A 9,236-nucleotide genomic window follows, 5' to 3' on the forward strand; every position below is an offset into this window, starting at 1 on the left:
CGATCAGAATGCAAAAGGCTGTGCTGAAAAATGCAGGCCATGTTGGAAAGGCAGGAAACTTAAGTGACTGCGGAAAAGTCACAAAGGGAGTGCCACAAGTATCTGGGCACACTCCTGTTCCTTATATATGTAAAGGACCTTCTAGTTAACATTAACCAAGTAAAATAGGCACTTTTTGAGACGATACGAGAGTTATAATAAATCTCATTAGAGAGAAGCAACAGAAGAGTTGGTAAATGATATTTTCTTAAGAATTATTAAGTGGTTCTTTGATAATGCACTCTCTCTACATCTCGAAAAAAACACACTTCATTCAGTTCTGTACAACATACAGAGTCATACCAATAATTGACCTATCACATGAGCAACAGTCAGTGAGTAGGGTAGAATGCTCCAAATTTTTGGATGTACATATTAATGGAAACTTGAACTGAAAGCGACATATTACTGAGATTCTCAAACAATTACTTTTCGTTTAATTGCTAATCTTGGAAACAAACGTATCAGGCTCCTGACATATTTCGCATATTTACACTCAATAATGTCTTACGGAATAATTTCCTAGGGAAATTTATCACATAGAGAGAAAATATTGGTTGCAAAAAAGCGAGCAGTAAGAAGAATACGTGGGGCTCACGCACAGATGTTATGCATTCACCTCTTCAAGGAGCTAGGTATTTTAATTGCACCCTCACAGTACCTGCATTCGGTAATGAAATTCGTCATAAGTAATCCGTCACAATTTGAGAAGAATGGTGATGTACATACTTACAACACTAGAGGGAAAAATGACATTTACTACCCATTGCTAAAGCTGTAAGTGGCTCAGAAAGGAATGCAGTATACAGGAATCAAATTCTTTAATCATTTGCCCAATAACGTAACATCTCTGACAGCTAGCGAAGCAAGTTTTAAATTTAATTTAAAATGATTTCTCCTGGAAAACACCTTCTATAGATTGACTAATTTCTACTTAAAAACTGGTAGCCAGTAAGAAAATTAAAAACAAAGAAAAAGAAAGTAATTGAAGTTGCATGAGCAGGACTCGTTCCACATCATGTCGATTAAAGGCTCGTTCAAATGATCTATGGAACATGTAACTAACTAACTAACTCTCCTCCCACTGTCTGTGCATCACTTCGTTCCCCCTCTCTCTGGTCAACTCCTACCCGCCCCCCCCCCTTTTTCCTCTTCTGTGTCCTGTTCCCCCTATATCTGGCCTTGGGCTTGTCTATTATTATTATGAACAAAATCTTCATTGGGAATTGAAATCGCTTAAAATCAATGGATTGATCGATTGGGATCACTGGTATATGGAGTATGACAGAGATGTCTCCACCTGCTGGTTTAGTAAGGATAGTAGCTTCAGTGAAAGTATTTCGTGTAGTTTAAACTGGGACTGGGTAGGATTACAAAGTTTCGGACGAGTCATATTCTGTATTAATGTTCTAGTGGCAACCCGATAAGCCATAAATAAAAAAGCACATTATTATATATACAATTTTTGGTCGAAATTATGCGAGGGGCGTTCAATAAGTAACGCAACACATTTCTTTCTGAATGCAGGTTGATTTATTTCAGGATTCCACCATATTATTCCCCACACTTTGGCTGAAACTCTGTTTTCAACATCATGTCCGTTCAGTGCAACGTCATTACGCCACTTTACTGTGAGTGCCTGTATGCCGGCATGGTAGCAATCTACTGGTTGAGGTCGGAGCGAAAGTCTTGCTGCACCAGTAATCTCCCCGTCATCCACATATTGCTTCCCGCGGTGTGCGGCCTTCATTAGACCAAAGAAATGGAAGTCGGGAGGTGCGAGTCCGGGCTGTAAGATGGATGAGGCAGAACGGTCCAATGAACTTTTGTGAGCTCCTCTCAGATGCACAGACGTGTGTGAGGCCTTGCGTTGTCATGGAGATGGAAAAGTTCTTTTTCGTTTATGTGGCAGTGTTCCAATATTACAGAACTCACAGCTGTGTGCGGGCGGCCAGCATACGGGAGATCGGATAGTTTTGCGCGACCTTGTCGCGATGCTGACAGTTGTATCACCCATCGACTCACCGTGCTTTTGTTTAGTTTAGTTTCAGGTCTCCGTAGACATTCTGCTTCGACCCCACCTCCGTTACAAACGTCATGTTGAAGGCTACGTATTGCGCAGTCATCTGTGGGAACTTCATGACACTATAGGACCTGAAGCCGGAATATTCCACGATGCCCCACAACACATTCCGTATTTTTCAACCAAAACAGGCTCAGAGAGAAAATGTGTTCTCAGCACAGCGCAGAACTTTCTTAGTGTATGACAAAAATTTTATGTAAACCGGTCAAGAACTTTTCGCGACTTCGGGTAACAACTGTCCATTGATCGTGACTGGGCCAAATATCTCACGAAATAAGCATCAAACGAAAAACTTAAAAAGAAAGAAACTTGTCTAGCTTGAAGGTGGAAACCAGACGGCGCTATGGTTGGCCCGCTAGATGGCGCTGCCACAGGTATTTGTGTATTACGTAAAGAAATATGAATGTTTTAGTTGGACCACTTTATATTTTATAAAATATATGGTCTCTGTCCGAATGTTCCCCGCCACCTTGATCCCCCTCACCCCCTGGTTGCTCCTCTCCTCTCCCATCCCCACCCCCTGCCACGTCTTCACTCTTGTGTCCCCCCTACCCTCCATCTCTACACCCTTCATCTCCTTTCCCAAGGTGGCTTCCATCAACTTCCCGTCCCAGATGATGCTCTCTCTCCCTCTATTTATCCCTCCTATCAACCCTGATCCTCACCTCCCCTCCTTTCCTCCATCCTTTTCCTGGGCTCCCTCTTCCCCCTTCCATCCTCTTCCCTCCCACCCCCCCTTCTCTCCCCCGAGTCCTTTTGCATTTCCCTCCTCTGCCTTTTCCCATTCCCTCCCCCCCCCCCCGCATTATCTCTCCCTCCTTTGGTTCCCCCTTTCGTTTTTCCTCTCCTCACTCCTTGTTTTCTCCCTATCTGCCCAGGTCCCCCGCCCCCCCCCCCCCTCTCATCTGACCTCGGCTATGATGTGTTATCTTTGTGTCGCATTTTAGTACAGTGTTTTACAGTGAGTGTTCAGTGTTATGTGTCTTCTCTGAAGTGTTGCGAACGGCCATCATATTGTCGCTGGGTGTGATTTTTATCTCGCTTGTGAACAGAAACCAGACTGTCGCCATGTTTTTTAATTGTCTGTCTACTATGTTCCCTGTCTGCTTCCTGTACATTTTATTAGCTTTGCCGACCCCTTGCTTTATGTTTTAACTTTCCACAATTTTCCGCCGTTTTTACAATTTCAGTCACCGTTTTATCGCCTGATTTTATTGTTTCTTATCTTCTTTCTTACATTTTAAAAAGCAGAGCAGCGTAATAAGCTGCTGCCAGCCCGCCCCCTTCGGGGGGAGTCGAAATACAATAAAGAAAAAAACATCCGAATGTTCATTAGAGTATCGCATGGAAATTTGGACTAAATCAGTCAAGTACGTTTCGAGATCTCTCATAACAACGACTTGTCTTTATATAGCAATATAGATCATTCCCTTTCTCATGAGTGTCAAGAACATTATTGTGTTAACGTATGTGATTAGAACGGAGGAAATTGGTCTTCATAGAAGATGAGAAATGTTTCAATCTGGTGTCCATAATAGCGAACAGGACGACACCAAGTGTTCGACTAGAAACGATAGTGTTACACGTGGTTCAAATCCGCACCACTCCACCCTGAATAATCGCTTGCTGCAGTTCCGTGATCTGTCGCTAACGACCACGACGTCGACGGGGCAGTTAAACTCTGTGTCCCTTTGCTCCCGTTTTCTACCCTTTATTGCGACCACTCGCCGCCCACTTTCTGGCTGCCAGCACCGGTGGGCGGCGGCGGGGGCGGTTATCGCGATGTTATCGCGCCGCCTCCGGAACAATCAATAAGCCAGCGGGTCGGCCTGCCGGCCAGCTCCCAGAGGCTCTGCGGAGGACTCGCTCCCCATGGGGCAGATCTCGTCGCCTCTAATGGCCTGATCAGGCCCCTGCTCGCCCCTGTTTATACACGGAATTCTCCACAAAGGTCGAAGGGGCTCCCGTACAAGCGTCGGCACTTCCGTGTAATATGTCATGGCACGTCCATTAACTTTATGAGGTAGTGCAGTTGCCGGCGTTTCGTTCCAGAAAAGGGCGTTGCGTTCTACGGCCGCTTCTTCGAAAATAGATATTCGAAATTAGCGGTACCTATTTACAGCCTGCGACTCCATTCAGTAAATGTGCTACGAAATGCGCGAGACTCATTGCGTGAGTCAATTAAGCTTTTCACAGTTTCACACCTGCATCGAATTACACAATCTCATCAAAGCATCCGGGAACTCCTATGTAATCAGGAACTGACCACTAGATGTCACCACAGCCGGACCGCGCCAGCTTGAAAGGAGGCGGGGGTTTTTGAGTTGCCATGAAGAAGCAATAACAGCAGAAAGGTTCGTTTAGGAGAGCCCAGTGACTTCGAAAGTGGACTAGTCTTTGCGTGTCACCTTTGTAACAGATCCTTCAGAGACAGCTCAACACTTCCAAAGCTGTCCACTATAATTATGCGGGCTGTTATGCCGTGGTCGGTTGATGAATTCTGTGTCAATTCTCAACGTTTCGTCTCCGACTGCGGGAGACATCTTCAAGGGGGTCCGTAGCTCGATGGAAGGTCCAACACACCCAATGGCTCGCTACTGACTGCCGCTAAACTCCTTGTCCGCGCGCTCCCGCGCCGTGGCGTGACGTCACGTGTTTTGAAAACGTCATTGCAATTGGCCGCTGTCCGTCGCCGTCGACAAGCCCAAAAGGAAGATACAGGAATACCTTAAGCCTGCCAAGGACGCTCGCAAACCATTGGAAAAAGCTGGAGTGTATAGGGTCCCATGCAGCTGTGGAGATGTTTATGTGGCTACCACTAAAAGAACTGTTTCTAAACGTTTGGAAGAGCACAAGGGCAATTGTAGAAGAGGAGAAACGGAACGATCAGCTGTTGCGGAGCATGTCAAGCATTGTAAAAAAATCGCCTGCAACCAGCAGAAGGAATCACTCGTGAGTTCCAAAATAGACCAGCTAGCACAATGTCTGCCCGTAGATCGCATGTAAAGTATGCTAGCGTCAAGACACAGTCAATGCCTTCACTGCGCAATAGCAGTGGAAGTACTATTGATGCTGAGCGAGGTGGTGCAGTGGTTAGCACACGATTCCCTATCGGGAGGACGACAGTTCAAACCCGCGTTCGGCCATCCTGATTTAGATTTTCCGTGATTTCTCTAAATTGCCTCAGGCAAATGCCGGGATAGTTCCTTTGAAAGTGAAACGTCCCCTTAGAACAATTTGTGAATTACTGTGGTGGTAAACCCCTTACGTTATTTGATTTTCAAACAGCTGAGCAGAACTGAACGTACTCAGACATTTCTCTCTTTACTTATTCTGATCAACACTAAACTGACACACAATATTTTTAGCGCAACGCAATCTGACTTTTAATAATCCCTACAAAAGAATGGCTCTGAGTAACAATAACCTATACATTTCATGAATCAGTTACCTCACAAAAATCTTCGTTACTCGAACTACTGCAATACAGCGAGCGCCAATACTGCCAGCTAAATAAAAGATTCTAACTACTGAAGGCACTAACTACTGACAGGCATAGTTAGCAAATGAAAGATTTTGATAGAGAACAAACAATGTATTTACCTTAATACTGTTCAAAAGTCATAATATATATAGCGGTTCATGACATCCAGTCTTACAAATTTACTGTCTCTGATGGACACACGTCCAGATCATCCGCTCTCAAAACTCCGCCATCTCTCTCCCCACATCCACCACTGCTGGCGGCTCACCTACAACTGCGCAACCCCACGCGCTGTTCACATCCAGCTGCCCAATTCACATCCAGCTGCCCAACACTACAATAGCAAACAACAATGCAAACCAGCCACAGACTGCACACAGCACAGCCAGTGATTTTCATCTAGTGCGCTACGTGGCGTTACCAATAAAAAAAACCTAAACAGCATACTTACAAAAGGGCACGGCCGACTTTCTTCCCTAATCCGATGGGACCGATGAACTCGCTGTTTGGTCCCCTCCCTAAGATCAACCAACCAACCAAATATTATCGGTGAGAGTGCTGCTAAAGCAGAGTTACTAAACACAGCCTTCCAAAATTCCTTCACCAAAGCAGCACACTAAAAGCACTCCGTCGTCAGGCCACGAGTGGCCTACCGGGACCATTCGACCACCGTGTCATCCGCAGTGGAGGATGTGGATAGGAGGGGCGTGGGGTCAACACACCGCTCTCCCAGTCGTTACGATGGTATTCTTGACCGAAGCCGCTACTATTCGGTCGAGTAGCTCCTCAATTGGCATCACGAGGCTGAGTGCACCCCGAAAAATGGCAACAGCGCATGGCGGCCTTGATGGTCACCCATCCAAGTGCCGGTCACGCCCGACAGCGCGTAACTTCGGTGATCTCACGGGAACCGGTGTATCCACTGCGGCAAGGCCGTTGCCTTTCATCAAAGCAGGCGGAGTAAATATTCCAGAATTCGAATCAAGAACAGCTGCCAACATGAGTAATGTAGAAGTAGATATCATCGGAGTAGTGAAGCAACTTAAATCAGTAAAAGCAAGTCTTCCGGTCCAGGCTGTATTCCAATTAGTTTCGTTTCAGACTACGCTGATGCAATAGCTCCATACTAAACAATCATGTACAACTGCTCGCTAGACGTAAGATCTGTACCCAAAGACCGGAAAGTTGCACAGGTTACATCAATATTCAAGAAAGGTAGTAGGAGTAATCCACTAAATTTCAGGCCCATATAATCGAGGTCGATATGCAACAGAATTTTGGAACACGTATTGTATTCCAGCATCGTGAATTACCTCGAAGAGAAAGCTCTGTTGATACACAGTCAACACGGATTTAGAAAATATCGTTCTTGTAAAACACAATAGCTCTTTACTAAGTGTTGAGTGCTATTGGCAACGGATTTCAAATTGATTCCATATTTCTAGATGTCCAGATGGCATTTGACACTGTACCTCATAAGCCGCTTGTAATAAAGTTGCGTGCTTATGGAATATCGTTTCAGTTATACAATTGGTTTCTCGATTTCCTGTCAGAAAGGTCACAGTTTGTAATAATTGACGGAAAGTCATCGATTAAAACAGCAGTGATTTATGGCGTTCCGCAAAGTAGTGTTATAGACCCTGTGGTGTTCCTTGTCTATATAAACGATTTATGAGACAGTCTGAGCAGCCTTCCTACGCTGTTTGCAGATGGTGCTGTCTCTTATCGTCTAGTAAAATCATTAGAATATAAAAGAAATAGCAAAACCATTCAGGAAAGCTATTCGTATGGTCCGAAAATTGGCAATTGCCCTAAATAATTAAAAGTTTGAGGTCATCCACATAAGGGACGATAAATCAATAGAATCTAAAGGCCTTAAATTCAACTAAAGAACTTGAAATTACAATTACGAACAACTTAAATTGGAAATAACACGCAGAAAAAGTTGTGGGGAAGGCGCGTTTCAGTTATGCAGTTGATTTCGCGATTTCTTATCAGAAAAGTCAGAGTTCGTAATAACTGACGGAAAGTCATCGATTAAAATAGCAGTGATTTATTCCGTTCCTCAAAGTAGTATTATAGACCTTGTGGTGTTCCTTGTCTATAAACGATTTAGGAGACAATCTGAGCAGCCGTCTTACGTTGTTTGCAGATGATGCTGTCGTTTATCGTCTAGTAAAACCATTAGAATATAAGAAGATAGCAAAACCATTTAGGAAAGTTATTTGTATGTTGCGAAAATTGGAAATGGACCCTAAATAATTAAACGTTTGATGTCATCCACATAAGGGACTATAAATCGATAGAATCTAAAGGTCTTAAATTCAACTAAATACCTTGAAATTACAATTATGAACAACTTAAATTGGAAAGAACACGCACATAATGTTGTGGGGAAGGCGAACCAAAGACTACGTTTTATTGGCAGAACAGTTACAAAACGTAACAGATCTACTAAAGACAGTGCCTAAACTACGCTTGTCCTCAATACTGCTCCGTAGTGTGGGATCCTTACCAGATAGGGTTAACGGAGTTCAAATAAGGGCAGCATGTTTTATACTGTCCAGAAATAGGGGAGAGAGTGTCACTGAAATGATACAGGATTTGGGCTGGACATCATTAAAACAACAGGCGTTTCTGCTTGCGGAGGGAACTTCTGACGAAGTTTCAATCACCAGCCTTCTCTTATGAATTGGAAAATATTTTGTTGACGCCGACCTACGTAGGGAGAAACAATCGCCATAACAAAATAAGGGAAATCAGAGAGAGCATGGAAAGATATAGGTGTTCGTTTTTTCCGCGCGCTGTTTGATAGTGGAATAGTGGAGATTTATTGTGAAGGTCGTTCGATAGATGCTCTGCCAGGCCCTTAAGTGTGATTTGCAGAGTATCCAAGCAGCTGTAGATGAATGGCGTTGCAATGGTCGAACAGCTCCTCATAAGCTGTATAGTTTTGTAGCCAGTGCTAAGCGCCACTTGAAGTTGCGTAAAGAGCGACGCCTCCGTATAGTGGATGAACACGGTACATCCCCTGGCAATCCGATGAAAGGCTTTGTGTTTGATCAGTGACTGGAGAACGTAAGCTGTCTTCATGTGTAATGCCAACAGTGAAGTACGAAGGATGTGGTGTTACGGAATGGAAGTGTTTTCGTGGTTAGGGTGTCGTCCCCTTATTGCACTTGATAAAACGCTAAGTGGGGCAGAATATGAATACATTTTACAGCATTGAGTACTACGTACGGTAGAGGAACAGTTCGCAGACGATGATTGTATGAGGACGACAATGCACGTGTCATAAAACGTACCTGCAAAGCAACGGTCCCTGAAATGGACTGACCTTCCCTGAGTCCCGATCTGAACTCAATGAAAAACCAGTGAGATAAGTTAGAACCTCGATTTCACTCCAGACACCAGCGTCCATTATATCTTCGATGTCTTGTGTATTTATTTCTGATGCTGTTAACTTTATTTGAACATTAAGACACAACATGAACTTCTTACAGACGTAAAAGACCATTTTGTTTCTTCCATGAAACTAATAAAGCCAACAGAAAATAATAGTGGATACAATAACATTGTCTATGTCCTATGAGGTACAAAAATCGGAATAGGTAGGCTAGATTAGACTGC

The 9,236-nt window shown here is 44.0% G+C and overlaps 1 pseudogene; it reads right to left on the bottom strand.

Moving 5' to 3' along the window:
• Positions 1–6,429: 6,429 nt before the first annotated feature.
• LOC126177933 (5S ribosomal RNA) lies at positions 6,430–6,547 on the bottom strand (annotated as a pseudogene).
• Positions 6,548–9,236: the final 2,689 nt, after the last annotated feature.

This window comes from Schistocerca cancellata, chromosome 3 (assembly GCF_023864275.1).
Source record: "Schistocerca cancellata isolate TAMUIC-IGC-003103 chromosome 3, iqSchCanc2.1, whole genome shotgun sequence".
NCBI lineage: Eukaryota > Metazoa > Arthropoda > Insecta > Orthoptera > Acrididae > Schistocerca > Schistocerca cancellata.